Source organism: Schistocerca nitens, chromosome 7 (assembly GCF_023898315.1).
Source record: "Schistocerca nitens isolate TAMUIC-IGC-003100 chromosome 7, iqSchNite1.1, whole genome shotgun sequence".
NCBI lineage: Eukaryota > Metazoa > Arthropoda > Insecta > Orthoptera > Acrididae > Schistocerca > Schistocerca nitens.
In genome coordinates, this window is record NC_064620.1 from 501,515,560 (window position 1) to 501,539,738 (window position 24,179).

A 24,179-nucleotide genomic window follows, 5' to 3' on the forward strand; every position below is an offset into this window, starting at 1 on the left:
TTTGACACGTGGTGCTACACAAGAATTCTGAACATTAGGTGGATAGATCACGTAACTAATGAGCACATACTGAATAGATTTGACGAGAAGAGGAATTTGTGGCATAACTTGATTAGAAAGAAGGATCGGTTGGTAGGACTCGTTCTGAGGCATCAAGGGATCACCAGTTTCTTATTTGAGGGAAGCGTGGAAGGTAAAAATCGTAGAGGGGATCAAGAGATGAATGCACTAAGCAGCTTCAGAAGGATGTCGTTGCAGTAGTTACTCGGAGATGAAGAAGCCTGTACAAGATAAGGTAGCCTGAAGAGCTGCATCAAACCAGTCTCTGGACTCAATACCACAACTACATCGTCTTGTCCATGACAGTCTGGATACTAACTTTGGTACCACTGACAGCCTTTACATGTAACAAGAATTTCATTGCGTTTTCTGATAGATCCCGCAATAATATTCTGGTGCGGTCATCTTTGAAGGATTCAAGCGTTACCCTTTTGTAAGCAAACACGTTTCATTCGGCGTATCCTATTGTTTCAAGGTACTATCGAGTCAATTTCAAACCTGTTTACGTAATTAAATACAAAGTGGCTTCTTTCGAAAGAGTAAGCAAAAGTTTTTCAACAGAAAAGAAAAAAAGCTGATCTACCTGTAATTTCAGTATCCATTCCTCTGAACGTATCGTGTTTGAAGAGCAAGATTATAGAATTTCAAAGATTTATGTTTTCATAACCGTATTTATTTCCCTGGAGTAGTTCGTTTTGATCCAGGTAGATCGTCATATTTGATCTCAGAATGCATTCTGATTTATTTTGTACAAATAAATGTTACTGACATAATGCCACGCTGCACCAGGAAGAGCAACTGATAAACAATTGAGCCTTTGGAATGACCACTGGTATTCCTTTTCCCACGTAAATTATATGGTTCCCTTCTGTGATTTCTTTAAATATTATACTGGTTTCACCGTAAAAAAGAGTTAAAAACCGAATGTTCTCAGTTTTCTATCTTATTAAATGTACCTTTTTTATCAGAATAGTGCCTCTGGCACAGTCAAATCGCTGCTGATGATATTTTTTCTTTAGTTTTTTAGTTATGTAAATTGGCTCTCAAAAACGTGCATGACGGACCTGCTTACAGACCTTACTTATAAAGAACAGCATAGAGGGGCGAAGACCACAGTGAGGCAAAGTACATTTAGCATTTATGTCGAGATGACGGTAGAAATCTGTCTTCCTCTTAAGAAACAGTGCAAAGCTGCTCCGGCCGTTTGTCGTATACTCTGGTTGCGAAACTTCACACAGCGTCGTATTTGTGCTGCCCCGCAGTTTGCACTATGTGGAAAGGGATAATCTAGTCCTAACACGGAAGCAGCTCTCTCTCCCATCCTGGCACTTACTGTCGGCTGTGGTCTTGCGATCACGGCTTATCCTCAAGACGAGGCAGCTGTCCTTCCTTGGAAGAGTCAGGAACGGCTGCATTTTCTAAATCCCCACAACATGGAATTACTGTTTATGTAGGTAGAGTGCTCGCACAGTATTCACATCAATACTTCTTTTCCTCGAACATAAAAGCTTTAAGAAACACCTCTACGTAACCTGAGCACTGCGGGCCTGTGATAATGCTGTGTTAGTGTAAATATTTGCATGACACTTTCTGTTACAATGCAGTTAGTAAGACAGTGCGATGATGTCTGCTTAGCATCCACAGTTACACTAATTCTCACGAACAGTAGATGTATATTCTTTCTCATGGGACTGTCAAAATAATAGCGCTTGGATCACCTATCACATCAGCCAAAAATGACAAAGACCTTTGCTTTCAAAACGCAGAGTGAACGACAGTAATTACATTTGGAATAAGCATCAAATATTGTGAATTTTATTCTAACGCTTAAGAGTTTAGGCTTCCAGTATTACATTTTCTTCTTTATGGGAGCTTAACTGCGATGACGACATATACGAATGCGAAAAGAGATTATTAGGGCATCAAGGAGATTTATCATCGAAAAATCGCTGATTCCAGCATCAACATTCTTGGATTCGCTATTTTTTTCGTGGAATTCCTTCTATTCCCCTATTGTATGATTATATGATAGCGGAACAAACACTGGTAGCAGTTACTTCTGTAAAATATCTGGGAGTATGCGTGCGGAACGATTTGAAGTGGAATGATCATATAAAATTAATTGTTGGTAAGGCGGGTACCAGGTTGAGATTCATTGGGAGAGTGCTTAGAAAATGTAGTCCAGCAACAAAGGAGGTGGCTTACAAAACACTCGTTCGACCTATACTTGAGTATTGCTCATCAGTGTGGGATCCGTACCAGATCGGGTTGACGGAGGAGATAGAGAAGATCCAAAGAAGAGCGGCGCGTTTCGTCACAGGGTTATTTGGTAACCGTGATAGCGTTACGGAGATGTTTAATAAACTCAAGTGGCAGACTCTGCAAGAGAGGCGCTCTGCATCGCGGTGTAGCTTGCTCGCCAGGTTTCGAGAGGGTGCGTTTCTGGATGAGGTATCGAGTATATTGCTTCCCCCTACTTATACCTCCCGAGGAGATCACGAATGTAAAATTAGAGAGATTAGAGCGCGCACGGAGGCTTTCAGACAGTCGTTCTTCCCGCGAACCATACGCGACTGGAACAGGAAAGGGAGGTAATGACAGTGGCACGTAAAGTGCCCTCCGCCACACACCGTTGGGTGGCTTGCGGAGTATGAATGTAGATGTAGATGTAGATGTTTTTAGCCATCAGTCTTCTAACTGGTTTGATGCAGCCCGCCACGAATTCCTTTCCCACACCAACCTTTTCATTTCAGAGTACCACTTGCAAACTATGCTCACAGTTATTTGATGGATGTATTCCAATGTCTGTCCTCCTCTACAGTTTTTCCCTCTACAGCTCCCTATAGTACCATGGAAGTCATTCCCTGATGTCTTAAGAGATGTCCTATCGCCCAGACCCTTCTCCTTGTCTGTGTTTGGCACATATTCCATTCCTCTCCGATTCTGTGCAGAACCTCCCCATTCCTTGCCTTATCAGTCCACCTAATTTTCAACATTCGTCTTTAGCAACACATCTCAAATGCTACGATTCTCTTCTCTTCCGGTTTCCCCGCAGCCACGTCTGTGTCATACAATGCTGTGCTCCAAACTTGCATTCTCAGAAATTTCATCCTTAAATTGAGACCTATGGTTGATACTATCGTATTTCTCTTGGCAAGGAATTCCCTTTTTGCCTGTCGTAGTCTGCTTCTTAGGTCGTTCTTGTTCCGTAAATTTTGATGCCTAGGTAGCAGAAGTTCTTAACTTAATCTGCCTCGTCTTTCTTCGATGTACTCTCGATCCACATTCTGTACTCATTTGACTGTGCAGCCCATTCAGTAGATCCTGTAATCCTGCTTCACTTTCACCGAGGATGACAATCTCATCAGCAAATCATATCACTGGCATCCTTTTACTTTGAATTCTAATGCCACTCTTGAACCTCTCTTTTATTTCCGTCTTTGCGTCTTTAGTGTATAGACTGAACAGTAGGGGCGAAACACTACACTCATCTTTACCCCCTTTCCAGCCCGAGCACTTCGTGCGTGGTCTTCAACACTTACTTTCCTCTTGGTGCTTTTACATGTTCTGTATCATCCGTCTTTCCCTATGACTTACACTTATTTTTCTCAGGAGTGAGGACATCTTGCACCATTTGACGTAGTCGAATACTTTCTCCAGATCGACAAATCCTGTGAATGCGTATTGATTTGTCTTTAGACTCACTTCCATCAACCGCAACACAGAACTGCTTCCTAAAGCCAAACAGATCCTCAATTTTATTTCCCATTCCCCTGTATATTATTCTTGTCAGCAACTCGAACGCATGAGCTGTTAAGCTGATTGTGCGATAATTCTCGCAATTGTCGGCTCTTGCAATCTTCGTAATTGTGCGGATGATGCTCTGCCGCCGGCCGGAGTGGCCGAGCGGTTCTAGGCGCTTCAATGTGTGTGATGTGCTTAGGTTAGTTAGGTTTAAGTAGTTCTAAGTCCTAGGGGACTGATGACCTCAGATGTTAAGTCCCATAGTGCTCAGAGCCATTTGAACCATTTTGATGCTCTGCCGAAAGTCTGATAGTATTACCGGTCTCATACATTCTACACACTAACATGAATAGTCGTTTTGTTGCCACTCCCCTCCCCCCATGATTTTAGAAATTCCTATGGAGATGAAGGTCCATCCCTTCTACCTTATTTGATCGTACGTCTTCCAAAGCTCTTTTAAATTCTGAATCTAATACTGGATCCTCTCCCTCCTTCTTATCGATTCATGTTTCTTTTTTCATCACGACATCAGACACGTCCTCCCTGTCATAGAGGCCTTCAGTGTACTACTCCTTCGACCTATTCGCTCTCTCCTCTGCATTTAACAGTGGCGTTCCCATTGCATTCATAATATTAGTAGACTTGCTTTTAATTTCACCCGAGGTTGTTTTGACATTTCTGTATGCTGAGTCAGTCCTTCCAACAACCACTTCTATTTCGATTTCTTCACATTTTTCAAGAAGCCGTTTTGTCTTAGCTTCCCTGCACTTCCTATTTACTTCATTCCTAAGTGACTTGTACTTTTGTATTTCTGAATTTCCCTGAACATTTATGTACTTCCTTCTTTTGTCAATGATCTGAAGCATTTCTTGATTTACTCATTATTTCTTCGCAGTGACCTTCTTTGAACCTACGTTTTCTTTTTAACTTCTGTGATTGCTCATTTTAGAGATGTACATTTCTCTTCAACTGAACTGCCTATTGAGCTATTCAGTATCGCAGTATCTATAGCCTCAGAGAACTTGAAACGTACGTACACTCCTCTTAGTACTTCCCATTCTACCGAAGCTGCATTTACAGAGCTATTGGGTCCTGAACAGGGGATAATGCAGCAATGATCAACGGCCTGAGGATGCAGAAGGCAACGGAAAACACTACGTTAAAGACATAATGTGTATCTGTAGGCCATGTGACCTGTAACGAAAAAGTGTCATGATGATCTCTCCATTGGCAACAGATTCCAGAACAGTTCACCTTTCGGATCTCAGGAGGGGACTGCCAATCTGCAGGTGACCATAACGAAAAGATTGGATAACCAACGAATGGGTGATGTTCTATGAGTTATGACATGGAAAGTTGGAAGGTCGAACGTCGTAAGCAAACTAGAAAATCTGGAAAGGAAATGCTCAGACTCAACCTAGGTATAGTAGGGATCATGAGAATGAAAGAGAAGAAGGAATAATTGAATCCAGCAGTAAATTTCAAGAAGTGATAGAGAATCCTCTATTCAAGAATCACAAGAGCAGGAGGTGTACTTGGAAGAGACCAAGAGATACAGGAAGATCTCAGTTACACTCCTGGAAATGGAAAAAAGAACACATTGACACCGGTGTGTCAGACCCACCATACTTGCTCCGGACACTGCGAGAGGGCTGTACAAGCAATGATCACACGCACGGCACAGCGGACACACCAGGAACCGCGGTGTTGGCCGTCGAATGGCGCTAGCTGCGCAGCATTTGTGCACCGCCGCCGTCAGTGTCAGCCAGTTTGCCGTGGCATACGGAGCTCCATCGCAGTCTTTAACACTGGTAGCATGCCGCGACAGCGTGGACGTGAACCGTATGTGCAGTTGACGGACTTTGAGCGAGGGCGTATAGTGGGCATGCGGGAGGCCGGGTGGACGTACCGCCAAATTGCTCAACACGTGGGGCGTGAGGTCTCCACAGTACATCGATGTTGTCGCCAGTGGTCGGCGGAAGGTGCACGTGCCCGTCGACCTGGGACCGGACCGCAGCGACGCACGGATGCACGCCAAGACCGTAGGATCCTACGCAGTGCCGTAGGGGACCGCACCGCCACTTCCCAGCAAATTAGGGACACTGTTGCTCCTGGGGTATCGGCGAGGACCATTCGCAACCGTCTCCATGAAGCTGGGCTACGGTCCCGCACACCGTTAGGCCGTCTTCCGCTCACGCCCCAACATCGTGCAGCCCGCCTCCAGTGGTGTCGCGACAGGCGTGAATGGAGGGACGAATGGAGACGTGTCGTCTTCAGTGATGAGAGTCGCTTCTGCCTTGGTGCCAATGATGGTCGTATGCGTGTTTGGCGCCGTGCAGGTGAGCGCCACAATCAGGACTGCATACGACCGAGGCACACAGGGCCAACACCCGGCATCATGGTGTGGGGAGCGATCTCCTACACTGGCCGTACACCACTGGTGATCGTCGAGGGGACACTGAATAGTGCACGGTACATCCAAACCGTCATCGAACCCATCGTTCTACCATTCCTAGTCGGCAAGGGAACTTGCTGTTCCAACAGGACAATGCACGTCCGCATGTATCCCGTGCCACCCAACGTGCTCTAGAAGGTGTAAGTCAACTACCCTGGCCAGCAAGATCTCCGGATCTGTCCCCCATTGAGCATGTTTGGGACTGGATGAAGCGTCGTCTCACGCGGTCTGCACGTCCAGCACGAACGCTGGTCCAACTGAGGCGCCAGGTGGAAATGGCATGGCAAGCCGTTCCACAGGACTACATCCAGCATCTCTACGATCGTCTCCATGGGAGAATAGCAGCCTGCATTGCTGCGAAAGGTGGATATACACTGTACTAGTGCCGACATTGTGCATGCTCTGTTGCCTGTGTCTATGTGCCTGTGGTTCTGTCAGTGTGATCATGTGATGTATCTGACCCCAGGAATGTGTCAATAAAGTTTCCCCTTCCTGGGACAATGAATTCACGGTGTTCTTATTTCAATTTCCAGGAGTGTATATTACATCTTGGTTATGCAGAGATTCCAAAATCAGATACTGGATTGTAAGGTTATATAACTGCTCAATACTTTAGTGAGGGAATCGTCATGGGTAAAACATACCACAATGTCTTACTGAAGTGCTTCTATTTTCAAGGAGAAAATATCAATGGAAATAATCAGACGTATTTCGTACCAACGCGAACAGTGCCCGTCCCACTACACACTTGTGACTCGAACACCGCAAACAATACTTTTTGTTGGTAACTAGATAGCATGTGAGGGTGTTATTATCGGTTGGCTTACATGTTCGCCTGTTTCAGCACCACACATCTTTCTCAGTGCAAGCTCAAATATTAAATCCATGTACGTGGTCCAATACGCAAAAGGACTTAACAGTTATTAAATAATCAAAGGAATCTCCTCTGTCAGTCCAGATATCCTTGCACCACTGACGGCAAGCGATTGTTGCTACGAAAATGGTCAGTTGGATCAAATGAAGACAGAAACGGAATTTTGTAGGAGTATTTCTTACATTATTTAAGTTGTGATTTCTTTTTCTAAATTATTGATGACTTTGTAACTTAACTAGGTAAGTGCGTATTTCAAATGAATCTCATGAACTTCCTGCGAAGCGATTATTTAAGGAAATTTCTACTTAAATTTCCATTTAATCGATTGAAGTTGTGACATTCCTTTTCTTTGAATCTCTGAAAGGAAGTAGATCAGAATTGTCACTCGAGTTGTGCGTTATCCTTAGTTATCATAGCCTTTGTCTTTCCCTTAATGTTTCGATCGAAGCACACGTATTTATGTATCCGTTTTGAACTATAAATTTCCAAGCTACTCCGATTTTATAATACGACATCCTTACCTGCCTCTAGCTGATGCCCTCATACCAGAGGTGACAGTTCCATCTAATAAGACGATCTCCGCGCGAAACAGCACCCAAGCTTATATACGACACAGGTAACTCTTAAGTTCTAAATCCTGTATCCGAAATCAACAAATAAATAGTTTTACAATTACAGTATGCATTGGTCATCAAACATTGGTAAACTTAAATGGATGATGTTTGATTATAGAAAAAATTAAAGGCCAAAGAAAAATAACGAACCAGTAGGGGAAGAGATTGAATGTTCGGGAAGTTCACGTCCTATTACAGAACTCTGTCAGTAAGATTTGATAATAATTTGAGCAAATTGTAACATATTCAGACGCTCAGGCCCTTCCACACGGCACAGACCACTGTAGCACAAATTTTGTTTATTTGTTTATTTCTTTTTTTGAGTCATCAGTCTTTTGCCTGCACTGACTTGACCCGCCACGAATTCTTTTCCTGTGACAACCTTTTCGTCTCAGAATAGCACTTTCAACCTGCGTCCTCAGTTATTTCCTGGATGTATTCCAGTCTCTGTTTCCCTCTACGGTTTTGAACTCCTACTGTTCCCTCCGGTACCCTCCATTCCCTGATGTCTTAACAGGTGTCCTACCATCCTGTCCCTTCTTCTTGTTAATGTTTTCCGTATATTCTTTTCCTCGTCGATTGTCCGGAGAATCTCCTCATTCCTTCTCTTAACGGTGTACCTAATTTTCAACAGTCTTCTGTAACGCGACATCTCAAATTTTTCGATTATCTTCTTTTATGGTTTTTCCACAGTCCTTGTTTCACTGTCATGCAGTTCTGTGCACCTACGTACATTCTCACAAACTTCTTCCTCTAAGGTCTATGTTTGATCCTAGCCACTGGAACAGACGTCTCCAGACACACAGTCTACACACGACTGAATAGACGTGGTTTATTCGCCCGGAGTCCTGCAAGGTGCATTCCACTGATCCCTGGTCAAAGGAGAGCCCGTAAAGCCTGGTGTCCAGAACACAGTACATCGTCATTGGAACCGTGGTTTCCAGGTTACGTTCACGGATGACTCCAGGAAGAGTCTGAACAGTGATTCAAGCCGGGTTTTCATCTGGCGTGAACCTGGAACCAGATACCAACCCCTTAATGTCTTTGAAAGGGACCTGTATGGAGGTCGTGGCTTGATGGCGTGGGGTGGGATTATGATTGGTGCACGTAAACCCCTGCATGGCTTTGACAGAGGAACTGTAAAAGGTCAGGTGTATCGGTACGTCATTTTGCACCAGTATATCCGCCTTTTCAGGAGTGCAGTGGGTCCCACCTTCCTCCTAATGGATGATAACGAACGGCCCCACCGAGCTGGCATCGTGGAGGAGTACCTTGAAACAATATATTAGGCGAATGGAGTGGCCTGCCTGTTCTCCAGACGTAAACCCCATCGAGCACGTCTGGGATGCTCGTGGTCGACGTATCGTTGCACGTCTTCAAACCCCGAGGACACTTCAGGAGCTCCGACAGCCACTGGTGTAAGAATGGGAGACTATACCCCAGCAGCTGCTCGACCACCTGATCCAGAGTATGTCAACCCGTTGTGCGGCCTGTGAGGGTGTGCCTGGTGATCATATCCCATATTGATGTCGGGGTACATGCACAGGAAACAGTGACGTTTTGTTGCACATGTGTTTCTGGACGGTTTTATCAACTTATCACGAATACCGTGGACGTGCAGATCTGTGTCGTGTGTGTTCGCTATCTACCTATGCTACTAGCGCCAGTTTTGTGTAGTGCCATGTTGTGTGGCACCACATTCTGAAGTTATCCTTAATTTATGAGCATGAGTGTAGTTCCTTCAGTAACTTCCAGGTGCAACCTGAAGTGATACCCCATCCGACGGCTCCCATATACCATAATGCCAAGATTAACACCGTTGTGCCTCCCCACAAGGCTTGAAGAATGAGACCTCTGGCCAGGAGGCCATAATATTCGCCGACGATGGTCATCCGACGTAGTGTAGAACGAAAATTGCAACTCTAATCTGAAACTTCGTGGCAGATCAAAACCGTGTACCAGACCGGGACTCGAACTCGGGACCTTTGCCTTTCGTGGGCAAGCCCGCAAAGGTCCCGAGTTCGTGTCCGGCACACAGTTTTGATCTGCCAGGAAGTTTCATATCGGCACACACTCCGCCGCAGAGTGAAAATTTTATTCTATAAGTCTAATTATTTAAATTCGCGCTGATGGTAAGTATATGTAAGAAGAGAGTGCACTACAAAGTCAGAACACAATTTTACAAACCCTCATATCAGAACTGACCATGAATGTCTATATAATACACGATCCATATAATATTAGTACAGTTTCCTCTGATGCAGGATGTGTTGCGTACTCTGCAACATCAGAAACAAAAATGTGTTTTAATTACACTGTACAGACCACGAGTAGTTGAAATCATACTGAACTGAAAGAGTTACTTTACACTATGTTTGAGGGCCGGTGTGGCCGTGCGGTTCTATGCGCTTCAGTCTGGAACTGCGTGACCACTGCGGTCGCAGGTTCGAATCCTGCCTCGGGTATGGATGTGTGTGATGTCCTTAGGTTAGTTAGGTTTAAGTAGTTCTAAGTTCTAGGGGAGTGATGACAACAGATGTTAAGTCCCATAGTGCTCAGAGCCATTTGATCACTATGTTTATCATCGTAATATTCATCTGAGTAATTTCAGACCCTTATTGCTTTCGCCTTTTTCCTGACGGAACCATGCAGCAGAATCCACAGTGCACACTCACCTGGTGCGTTCAGTAGGAGAACACTGACAATTTTCTTCTTTCAGGTGTGGAAATTTATGCTGGTTGGACCTTACAGTGCAGTGAATAGACAAAAAAACAGTAAACATATATGTAAGTAAAGAAATATGTTTTTATACACACCAGCGTCTGAGAATGTGAAAATTAACATTTTTGTTTTATTTTTTATTCTATTTCGTTTTATTTTATTTTATTTTTTGCAGGAAAGTTAGTGGATTAACGTAAATGTAGAAATGTAGACTATTCTTACGCCGAATTGGCACCTTCTGAGAAACATGAGTGAAGAACGGCTTAGATTCCTCTTGGTGTGCCTAACATTTTGCCGTTAATTACTTCTCTTTTGATTTTGTAAGTTGGATTGTCTGTAAGTGAGCGCCAATATTTGAGATACGTCGTTCTCCACGGGGTAATCCAAAACATTTAGAGAAATGTTACGAACGCTTATTTGAAGCAAAAATTTTGGTATGAGCATATGTCATATTCCGAATGATTTCAATAAAAGAACTCAGTTATTGTAAATTTGTTTTGAGGGGAATGGCGCACACGTATTTTTCTGACCCATGCAGCAACTTTTATTCTAGCTCATCCTTCTTCGTTGCTTTCAACTTTTTTTTGCTGGGGATGTTCAAATGGCTCTGAGCACTATGGGACTAAACATCTGTGGTCATCAGTCCCCTAGAACTTAGAATTACTAAACCTAACCAACCTAAGGACATCACACACATCCATGCCCGAGGCAGGATTCGAACCTGCGACCGTAGCAGTCGCGCGGTTCCGGACTGAGTGCCTAGAACCGCTAGACCACCGCGGCCGGCCTTGCTGGGGATTTCTTTCTGCCAAAAAACTAGCCCGTTGAACGTGCAGTTGGCCATGGTGTGTTGTGGGTGAAGCAGTTCGTGGGACTGAGAGTGTGACAGAGAGTATCATCGGTTACCTGCGTTTGTACAAGCGCTAGCTTAATTGTCACACGTCTACACTAACGTACAATATCTTGATGTGCTGTACGTTTACGGCTTCTGCTATGGTAGTGTTCCTACTGCAGTCGAAGAATACTGTCGGCTCCTTCCTACACGTCGAATTCCTGATTGTCTAGTGATTACCAGAGTTTCAGCACACTGGCTTCAACAGGTATTCTTATAAGTTCACATTTTTTCTGACCGTTGAACAATCAGTGGAAGAACAATGTAAGTAGGCTGTTTAGGTTTTTTTATCGGTAACGCCACCTCTGTATGAAAATCACTGGCTGTGCTGTGTGCAGTCTGTGGCTGTTTTGCATTGTTGTAATACTCGACATTGTAGTGTTAGGCAGCTGGCTGTGAACAGCGCGTAGCGTTGCGCAGTTGGAGGTGAGCCGCCAGCAGTGCTGGATGTGGGGAGAGAGATGGCGGAGTTTTGTAATTTGTCATGAACTGCTATATATATTATGACTATTAAGGTAAATACAGTGTTTGTTCTCTATTAATATCTTTCATTTGCTAACTATCCCTATCAGTAGTTAGTGCCTTCCATAGTTTGAATCTTTTATTTAGCTGGCAGTAGTGGCGCTTGCTGTATTGCAGTAGCGAAGATTTTTGTGAGGTAAGTGATTTGTGAAAGGTATAGTTTAATGTTAGTCAGGGCCCATTCTTTTGCAGGGATTTTTGAAAGTCAGATTGCGTTGCGCTAACAAAATATATTGTGTGTCAGGATAAGCACAGTCTTGTACAATTTTTCAGAAGGGACGTTTCATATGTCGACCCTTAGCCGAGGATACCTCACTGGAATCTTCTGATTTTTTTCTTGTAGTTTGTGTAATTAGTGTAGCTTTTGTTTATTGTTAGCGCGTAATTGTTGAGAGAATCTCCTTTGTAGTTGTAGTTTTTCATTGTTGTACAGTAAAACAGTTGTGGCATGTATGTAGATTTGCAGCAAGTATTTCGCAGCTGCGCTTGCAATTAACTAGATATTATTTTCAGTGTTATGTTAATGTGTTCTCTTATTTTTGCTCTTCAAATTGTGCTTTTCTGTGTTGTTGTGTGAAATATTGTGACAATAATGGCGTGTGAAAAACGTAATACTAGGCTCCAAAGTAAACTGAGAAATGACAGTGAAAACGTAAGCAGTGTGTTAGCGCCACCGAGTAATGAATTAACTAATGATCAAAGTAGTAATTTGGTAACTGTGCATAGGGAAATGGAGCGGGCGGCAAACAATGGCGTAGACAGTGAAACAATTAGTGAAGAGGGAAGCATTATCGATCGATCGGTCGGCAACAGCTCGCCTCAGGAATCGGGAATGACAGGACACAATTTTGCAAATATTGTAGACTCAGGTTTTGGGTTCTCACCGTTTTCTCAAATGAGTCAAGACACATTTTCCGCTTGTCAAAATGTGAATGTTGCCGGTGCAAATTCACTGCTGAAAAGCACTGAGGAACATGTTCCAGACACCAGTGCATTGTTATTATAATGAATGCAACAAATGGGACAAAAGCTTGAAAAGTTAGACACAATGGAACAAAATCAGAGACAAACACAGCAACAGTTAGACACAATGGAACAAAATCTTCAAAAGTGAGACACAATGGAACAACACCAGAGACAAACAGAGCAACAGCTTCAAAAGTCAGACACCACACTTGAACAAACACTGTATTTACCTTAATAGTCATAATATATATAGCAGTTCATGACAAATTACAAAACTCCGCCATCTCTCTCCCCACATCCACCACTGCTGGCGGCTCACCTCCAACTGCGCAACGCTACGCGCTGTTCACAGCTAGCTGCCTAACACTACAATGGCGAGTATTACAACAATGCAAAACAGCCACAGACTGCACACAGCACAGCCAGTGATTTTCATACAGAGGTGGCGTTACCAATAAAAAAACCTAAACAGCCTACTTACAACAACAACAAGTTGTTGGAACTGTGCAGTACGGTACCAATAGCGGCGCAGAGTGACTTTCTCGACGTATCAATGTCCCTCGAAAGTTTTATGCGGAAAATTTGTACCTCTTCCACATGCAAAGTGTACACAATCCTCACATGGACGACAATGCCACACGATTTGACTTTTGTCACTGGTTAAATGACAATCGTCATTGTCTTCGATTAATACTATTCACTAATGAAGACGCGTTCACACGGAATGGGATCAACAAAACGTGTAATAATGATCAATGATCGCAGTAAAATCCACATGTTGCAGTGGAAATCAATATCCTAGTCCGTTTTTTGAGCAGTGCTTGTTGCATCATGGTAAGTAACATGTTGCTAGGTCCAGTCTTTTTAGAAGAGAGAATGGTGGGACAGAATTACTTGCATTTTTAGGTAAATCCGTTTATTGAACACCTTGTTCACGTTCTCTTGGCTCCGTGGACTGCAATGCACTTCCAGTATGAACGAGCACCTGCGCATTTTAGCAGAAGTGTGAAGGAACATCTCAACCGCACTTATCTTAGTCGCTGGTTTGGTAGTGGTAATACAATTAGCTGGCCACCAAAATCACCAGACCAAATGCCTTTACATTTTTGTTGATGTAACTTGATGAAGTCTGAGGTGTTAAACCGATAGGTGAATACGCTAGATGATCAGCTTCGTTGCATCTTTGACAGTTCTGCCCTAATTAGGGAACATCAGAAGCACTCCGATCAGTAACACAACATGTTGTCCCGAGAGTGCACAAATGCACTGAAGACGATGGTGCGATACTCGAATATTTATTGTGAATTGTACAACACCTGTAATGTATTTTGAAACAAGAAGAAAACCGCAGGACAGTTGCATAATCCACAATCTTTTATTGGGCACACGATCGGTTTCGGAACAGTTACAGTTCCGAAACCAGTTGTGTAGGCCTACCCAATAAAAGATTGTGGATTAAGCAACTGTCGTGCGGTTCTCTTCATTTTTTCAAAGTGGGCTTGTACAGCTGCGCCCATAACAAGAACTCTTTGAGCTGTAATGTGGTATGTGCGATAATGCTTAGAGATGAAGTTGTTAAAAATACATAATTTCAATTAACACCGCGTAATTCGCATGCTTTTATGTTTACTAACTACTGTACATGTGTAAGCCAGACATTGTATTCAATACTACAGAATATATAAAATAATGTACATTAAATGTGTTCGATCCCGGAAACCATTCGGAATAGGGAATGCATCCTGTGGTGTCACCGCTAGACACCACACTTGCTAGGTGGTAACTTAAATCGGCCGCGGTCCTGTAGTACATGTCGGACCCGCGTGTCGCCACTGTGTAATCGCAAACCTAGCGCCACCACATGGCAGGTAACAAGACACGGACATGACCTCGCCCCAGTTGTACGGACGACATTGCTTGCGACTAGACCTACCAAGTCTTCCTCTCATTTGCCGAGAGACAGATAGAATAGCCTTCAGCTTAGTCCATAGCTACTACCTAGCAAGGCGCCATTTGTATCAGTGCTTATAGCGTACTAATATTGAAGAGAGATGTATTCCAACAAGATAATTAAAGATAAGTATTAAAACGCTACGTACTTTTCTTCTTATTCATTAATAAGTCTCATGTTCCAGAACTTCAAGCCCGTCTGCGTTAGTTTAGCGTGCACCTAGCTACCTCATTGTGTCTAGACAGTATGAACTAAACACAGCACATCCAAATGAAGTATTTTGCTTGAAATTATCGATCGTGCATGTCACTGATTACGGACCATTCTTCCTGGGATACCCTGTATAAAACACCTTTCTGATATTTCGATTCAGTGTTTTCGAACGTTCAGTAAATTACTACATGAGGTGTCGTTAAGTCCTGTGTTACAGGGTTTAACCAGCAAGTATGTTTTATGATATTCCTTGACGATATTTTTATAATTCAGGAAACAGATATAGATATCGTCATGAATAGTAGCACAGTGTGTTCCATATCCACAAGGGCGATAACTATACAAAATATTAATCTCAATATTTTGCTATCTAGATGATCTACAACCAAACATGGAATTCTCTACAAGTTTCATATTTCTTATTTAAATGTAGAATGTAACAGATGATGCGACGGTTTCACGAAAACCTTCATTATACCATCCAGTATTTAATTCTATTATTTATCTCTGAACAAACGAGAAAACTATGCAAACTGGTAATAACATATTAGTGATATTAAATAATAACTGCCGTTATGTTACTTTTACGAAGTAATGATCCTGGTTTTAGATTTTACTCAGATTTTTTATTATGTATTACCGTAGCAACTGTCATACCTAGGCGTTTTGGGAGCTGGAGGTAGAATAGCCAAATTTTTTGCACTGAAAGCATCGCATCGTATTTGGAACGTTTTGTCGAAATTTAAACCATGACATAGCATGCAGTAAAATGTTCAGGTAATTCTGGTGTACTGAAGTTTAAAATAAATGGCATTTTTTCCAATGTGAACGCCTTCCCATTACTTCATACTTTAACCGGTGAATTCCTGGAAAACTGTCAGCTCGATTCTTATTCCCCGTATCATTGTTCCTCTGAATAAAATGTGGTCCATGTGAACTTTCAGATAACCCAACAGATAATTAAAGAATCGTTCTACAACAGTTAAACTTTGACAAAACTATAGCCGTAATGCCTACAAAGGGACTCATAAAGCTACGGACAAGACGGGTGTTCAAATTAGTCCACCTCCTCTGTATTCTACGACGCCTAATGGCCCGCCAGGGCAGCCAAAAGCGCTAATGCACTGCTTCTTGGACTTTGGTAGGTGCGCCGGTCCCGGATCGAATCCGCCCGGCAGATTAACAACTAGGGCCAGTTTGCTGGCCAGCCTGGATGTGGGTTTTAGGCGGTTTTCCAAATCCCACTAGGTGAATACTGGGCTTGTCCCCACGTTCCGCCTCGGATACGCTGCTCGGCGACATTTAAAAACGTTCGCACTATTTCATGGCTTACACTAGATGCAGACAGCTGGGGTACGCTTCTTCTGTCCTGGATGGGTTTGGGTTGGCGGCAGGAAGGGCACCTTGCCGCCCTATGCCTCTAACATTGCCAAATCCGTATTAACACAGTCGACCCTTCGTCACACGGGACTAAGGCCCAAGTGAAAAGGAATTCTAGGGTGCCTAATAACTTCGTAAGATTTAGGTTAGTGTGATACAATAACTTTGCTTCGAAGCTTCCGTCTACACAAGCAAGTGTCTTGATGTTCAATAGCGATGCGAACTTATCTTCGTAGCTGAAAATTTCATTTAAAATAACAATTTCCTCACTCCTGAAGGCAAGTTATTGACTCTTGGCTTCAAATTTCGCTTAAACAATGAAGTACATTCGAGAAAGTAGTTCTTAAGGGCAGACATGTGAAGATGTGGAACATATGAAAGGTTAAATTGAACAAACACCAATGGCAGTCAAAACTAACTTCGTAAGTGTCCAAAGTTGTATTCACTCTAAATATGTTGCTTTGTAATTGAATATAAAATCTCTCGTTTCATACACAAATCCCATTGGACGGAGCACGTGTTTTTACATGATCCTCCATTTACAACGGACCAAGCAAAATCACCACACACGATTTAAAAAGCTCTGATGGCTTAATTAGAACTGTATACTGATGCCCACGTGTTCTAAGGAAGCAGTAACTGAACAAAGGACTAATGGTACCTGCGTTAAATGTGACTGCAAAGTATCTCGCAAAATGAAGTCTGATGTTCCATAATTTGGAGAACCACGTAACGTGTTGTTGTTGTTGTGGTCTTCAGTCCTGCGACTGGTTTGAAGCAGCTCTCCATGCTACTCTATCCTGTGCAAGCTTCTTCATCTCCCAGTACCTACTGCAACCTACATCCTTCTGAATCTGCTTAGTGTATTCATCTTTTGGTCTCCCTCTACGATTTTTACCCTCCGCGCTGCCCTCCAATGCTAAATTTGTGATCCCTTGATGCCTCAGGACATGTCTTATCAACCGATCCCTTCTTCTAATCAAGTTGTGCCACAAACTTCTCTTCTCCACATTCCTGTTCAATACCTCCTCATTAGTTAAGTGATCTACTCACCTAATCTTCAACATTCTTCTGTAGCACCACATTTCGAAAGCTTCTATTCTCTTCTTGTCCAAACTATTTATTGTCCATGTTTCACTTCCATACATGGCTACACTCCATACAGATACTTCAGAAACGACTTCCTGACACTTAAATCTATACTCGATGTTAACAAAATTCTCTCCTTTAGAAATGCTTTCCTTGCCATTGCCAGTCTACATTTTATATCCTCTCTACGTCGACCATAATTAGTTATTTTGCTCCACAAATAGGAAAACGCCTTTGACTACTTCAAGCGTCTCATTTCCCAATCTAATTCACTCAGCATCACCCGACCTTATTCGCCTACGTACCATTATCCTCGTTTTGTTTTTGTTGATGTTCATTTTATATCCTCCTTTCAAGACACTGTCCACTCCGTTCAACTGCTCTTCCAACTCCTTTGCTGTCTCTGACAGAATTTCAATGTCATCGGCGAACCTCAAACTTTTTATTTCTTCTCCCTGGATTTTAATACCTACTCCAATTTTTTCGTTTGTTTCCTTTACTGTTTGCTGAATATACAGATTGAATAACATCGCGGAGAGGCTACAAACCTGTCTCATTCCCTTCCCAACCACTGCTTCCTTTTCATGTCCCTCGACTCTTATAACTGCCATCTGGTTTCTGTACAAATTGTAAATAGCCTTTCACTCCCTGTATTGTACCCCTGCCACCTTTAGAATTTGAAAGAGAGTATTCCGGTCAACATTGTCAAAAGCTTTCTCTATGTCTACCAATGCTGGAAACTTAGGTTTGCCTTTCCTTCATCTTTCTTCTAAGATATGTTGTAAGGTCAGTATTGCCTCACGTGTTCCAACATTTCTACGGAATCCAAACTGATCTTCCCCGAGGTCGGCTTCTACCAGTTTTTCCATTCGTCTGTGAATAATTCGCGTTAGTATTTTGCAGCTGTCACTTATTAAACTGATAGTTCGGTAATTTTCACATCTGTCAACACCTGCTTTCTTTGGTATTGGAATTATTATATTCTTCTTGAAGTCTGAGGGTATTTCGAATGTCTGGTACATCTTGCTCACCAGATGGTAGAGTTTTGTCAGGACTGGCTCTCCCAAGGCTATTAGTAGTTCTAATGGCCGGCCGAAGTGGCCGTGCGGTTAAAGGCGCTGCAGTCTGGAACCGCAAGACCGCTACGGTCGCAGGTTCGAATCCTGCCTCGGGCATGGATGTTTGTGATGTCCTTAGGTTAGTTAGGTTTAACTAGTTCTAAGTTCTAGGGGACTAATGACCTCGGCAGTTGAGTCCCATAGTGCTCAGAGCCATTTGAACCATTTTTGAGTTCTAATGGCATGTTGTCTACTCCCGGGGCCTTGTTTCGACTCAGGTAGGCTTCTACCAGTTTTTCCATTCGTCTGTGAATAATTCGCGTTATTATTTTGCAGCTGTCACTTATTAAACTGATAGTTCGGTAATTTTCACATCTGTCAACACCTGCTTTCTTTGGTATTGGAATTATTATATTCTTCTTGAAGTCTGAGGGTATTTCGAATGTCTGGTACATCTTGCTCACCAGATGGTAGAGTTTTGTCAGGACTGGCTCTCCCAAGGCTATTAGTAGTTCTAATGGAATGTTGTCCACTCCCGGGGCCTTGTTTCGACTCAGGTCTTTCAGTGCTCTGTCAAACTCTTCACGCAATATCATATCTCCCATTTCATCTTCATCTACATTCTATTCCATTTCCATAATATTGTCCTCAAGTACATCTCCCTTGTATAGATCCTCTATATACTCCTTCCATCTTTCTGCTTTCCTTTCTTTGCTTAGAACTGGGTTTCCATCTGAGCTCTTGATATTCATATAAGTGGCTCTCTTTTCTCCAAAGGTCTCTTTAATTTTCCTGTAGGCAGTATCTATCTTACCCCTAGTGAGATAAGCCTCTATATATTTACATTTGTCCTCTAGCCATGCCTGCTTAGCCATTTTGCACTTCCTGTCGACCTCATTTTTGAGACGTTTGTATTCCTTTTTGCCTGCTTCATTTACTGCGGTTTAGATTTTCTCCTTTCATCAATTAAATTCAATATTTCTTCTGTTACCTAAGGATTTCTACTAGCCCTCCTCATTTTACCTACTTGATCGTCTGCTCCTTCATCCCTCAGTGCTACCCATTCTTCTTTTACTGTATTTCTTTCCCACATTCCTGTTAATTGTTCCCTTATGCTCTCCCTGAAACTCTGTACAACCTCTGGTTCTTTCAGTTTATCCAGGTCCCATCTTCTTAAATTCCAACCTTTTGCAATTTCTTCAGTTTTAATCTACAGTTCATAACCAATAGAATGTGGTCAGAGTCCACATCTGCCCCTGGAAAAGTCTTACAATTTCAAACCTGGATCCAAAATCTCTGTCTTACCATTATGTAATCTATCTGATACCTTTTAGTATTTCCAGGATTCTTCCATGTATACAACCTTCTTTTGTGATTCTTGAACCAAGTGTTAGCTATAATTAAGTTATGCTCTGTGCACAATCCTACCAGACGGCTTCCTATTTCATTTCTTACCCCCAGTCCATGTTCACTTACTATGTTTCCTTCTCCCCTTTTTCCTACTCTCGAATTCCAGTCACCCATGACTATTAAATTTTCGTCTCCCTTCACTACCTGAATTTTTTTTTCTCACCATACATTTCGTCAATTTCTTCGTCATCTGCAGAGCTAGTTGGCATATAAACTTGTACTACTGTAGTAGGCGTGGGCTTCGTGTCTATCTTGGCCACTATAATACGTTCACTATGCTGTTTGTAGTAGCTTAACCGCACTCCTATTTTTTTTACTCATTATTAAACCTACTCCTGCATTACCCCTATTTGATTTTCTATTTATAACCCTGTATTCACCTGACCAGAAGTCTTGTTCCTCCTGCCACCGAACTTCACTAATTCCCACTATATCTAACTTTAACCCATCCATTTCCCTTTTTAAATTTTCTAACCTACCTGTCCGATTAAGGGATCCGGCATTCCACGCTCCGATCCGAAGAATGCCAGTTTTCTTTCTCCTGATAACGACGTCCTCTTGAGTAGTCCCCGCTCGGTTTTGCCCCTGCAACTACTGAAAAGGCTGCTGCCCCTCTTCAGGAACCACACGTTTGTCTAGCCTCTCAACAGATAGATACCCCTCCGTTGTGTTGCACCTATGGTACAGCTATCTGTATCGGTGAGACACGCAAGCCCCCACCAAGTTCAAGGTCCATGGTTCATAGGGGGGGGGGGGGGGGGGGGGGGGGCACGTAACGTACAGTAACGTAAATGCAGAGCTGTCATGTGGGGCAGCAGCCATCTCCCCATAATCCAGAACTAAGTTACTTCATTTTAGACTACCCATTACATTATCACAAGTCAAGGCGTCTGTGCTAAAAAGATCAGCACATCATCTCAGCAGCAAGGGGAAGAAGAGCGTCCAGTTTTAATTGGAACCATTTGATCGCGGACCACGCGGCCTCGCAAACTGCTTTTGCTGTCCAATGGGCTGACTCACGTCACAGCTCAGACGATTTTTTAACTCACCATTTCCATCGAACGATATACTACAGCTAGATGGTTACAGATTCTTTAAGACAGACAAATGCTTATCGACGTCCACAAGAAAATGAAGCATGGAATGTGTCGAACAGCAGGCGACTTTCAAATGTGCTGTTTATTTTCTCTCGCAGAAGAACATTCGTTTATTCTGAGGTGATATGAGTGGATGGGCACAGTCTCGTAATGATACGCTGGTCGTTTGTTTCGATGCCACTGTTGACGGTGCTCTCGTGAGTCCTGGACAGCTATGTGATTCATTTCCAGCGGTCTGGGACCTGAGCGAAAATAAACATGAAGTTTTATGGCGCTGCCAGTTGAATATTTACGAGTATGTCCTGGTCGTAACGTTAGATTCCTTGTGTCACGTGTACACGTGGTTTGGCATTACAGTCCTAACAGTTTACACTGTATTTTTCGATATTCGTAAGTATTCGTTCCTATTAGAGGCGTACTGGCATTTCACGTCGATACGTTAATATATTCCGATAGCTTATCATTTCTCACTTATTCATAGTTTCCCCGACACTTCGCGATATCCTTACGTATTATAAAAGTCGATGTATGTCCGTGTATATTTGTGTGTGTATACACTTATAGGTTCTAGATCTCCTGTTAAGCAACTGGACCGATTACAACCAAATTTGGTACACATCTCCCGTACTTCAGGCAACAATCGCTATGGGTCTAAGAGCAGCCTATCTATCATAGTCAGGAGACGTGACTTCATGAACAGTTAGATGCGTGGACAACAGCCGTAGCATGCATGACGTTCAAATGTACTACTTTTGTGCTACTAATTGTATTCACATTAAATTTCGCAGGCAGTGTTTACATAGACCGACAAGTGTACCTACAGAGGTATATCATGGTACCACACATATTAAGGAGATATGACGTCTGAAATCTGCCTCGTTGTGAATGACGACCAAATTTATTGCTGATAACTCTATTAGCAACACATTTTGCAAGCAGTAACCAAATATACTACTAAATGTACCGACAAAATTATATCATAGTACGACACATAAATCAGGAGATACGACGTCATAAACATTGAAATCCATGAAAAACGGCCACACCATGAATGACTCATAAATTTATTACTTCTTTACTATTAACTCTATTCGCAACTTACTTCGCTCACAGTATCCACATGTGCCACTGAATTTACCTACACAAATATATAATTGTAAGACATATAGTTCATGACATATGATGTCATAAACACTGAGATGCGTGAAAAGATGCCGTATCATGCATGAAGTTTTAATACATTTACTCTTTTTACTCTTTACCGCTAACGCACTCCTACTGTCGAGGCAATTTAAGGATATCCCCGAAGCATGGTGGCGCTTTTAACAGCTTTCAAACGCGCCACGGAAACGGCTGTAGGTGATAACGACAGGTGTCTATAGAACTATGAAGAGGCGTTGCCATACACAAGTTTACAAAAGCAAGTTGTAGACCCCGAACCAGCTGCGCCCAGCCTACAGAAACTGTTCGGGATGATATTTTTAATTGCGGTACTGTACTTGTACATTATGACTGTATGGCTCCTTCATAATTTCAAAGGTGTTTTCACGAACACATGGAAATGGAATTTCTTCGATACTTCATTACAAACACAGTTCAATTTCTGTTTTCATTTCTAACACAAAATTGGCAAAATAATTACCTGGGGAATGCGGGTTTGTCGGCTAGGGATATACAGGGTGATTATAATTAAATTTTCAAACCGCTGTAGAAATAACACCACTGGTCAGAATGACGTCAAATTGAAACGGAATATTATCGGAGGAGGAGGAATACGTATGGCAGAAGAAAAATAAATACACTCCTGGAAATTGAAATAAGAACACCGTGAATTCATTGTCCCAGGAAGGGGAAACTTTATTGACACATTCCTGGGGTCAGATACATCACATGATCACACTGACGGAACCACAGGCACATAGACACAGGCAACAGAGCATGCAGAATGTCGGCACTAGTACAGTGTATATCCACCTTTCGCAGCAATGCAGGCTGCTATTCTCCCATGGAGACGATCGTAGAGATGCTGGATGTAGTCCTGTGGAACGGCTTGCCATGCCATTTCCACCTGGCGCCTCAGTTGGACCAGCGTTCGTGCTGGACGTGCAGACCGCGTGAGACGACGCTTCATCCAGTCCCAAACATGCTCAATGGGGGACAGATCCGGAGATCTTGCTGGCCAGGGTAGTTGACTTACACCTTCTAGAGCACGTTGGGTGGCACGGGATACATGCGGACGTGCATTGTCCTGTTGGAACAGCAAGTTCCCTTGCCGGTCTAGGAATGGTAGAACGATGGGTTCGATGACGGTTTGGCTGTACCGTGCACTATTCAGTGTCCGCTCGACGATCACCAGTGGTGTACGGCCAGTGTAGGAGATCGGTCCCCACACCATGATGCCGGGTGTTGGCCCTGTGTGCCTCGGTCGTATGCAGTCCTGATTGTGGCGCTCACCTGCACGGCGCCAAACACACATACGACCATCATTGGCACCAAGGCAGAAGCGACTCTCATCGCTGAAGACGACACGTCTCCATTCGTCCCTCCATTCACGCCTGTCGCGACACCACTGGAGGCGGGCTGCACGATGTTGGGGCGTGAGCGGAAGACAGCCTAACGGTGTGCGGGACCGTAGCCCAGCTTCATGGAGACGGTTGCGAACGGTCCTCGCCGATACCCCAGGAGCAACAGTGTCCCTAATTTGCTGGGAAGTGGCGGTGCGGTCCCCTACGGCACTGCGTAGGATCCTACGGTCTTGGCGTGCATCCGTGCATCGCTGCGGTCCGGTCCCAGGTCGACGGGCACGTGCACCTTCCGCCGACCACTGGCGACAACATCGATGTACTGTGGAGACCTCACGCCCCACGTGTTGAGCAATTCGGCGGAACGTCCACCCGGCCTCCCGCATGCCCACTTTACGCCCTCGCTCAAAGTCCGTCAACTGCACATACGGTTCACGTCCACGCTGTCGCGGCATGCTACCAGTGTTAAAGACTGCGATGGAGCTCCGTATGCCACGGCAAACTGGCTGACACTGACGGCGGCGGTGCACAAATGCTGCGCAGCTAGCGCCATTCGACGGCCAACACCGCGGTTCCTGGTGTGATCATTGCTTGTACAGCCCTCTCGCAGT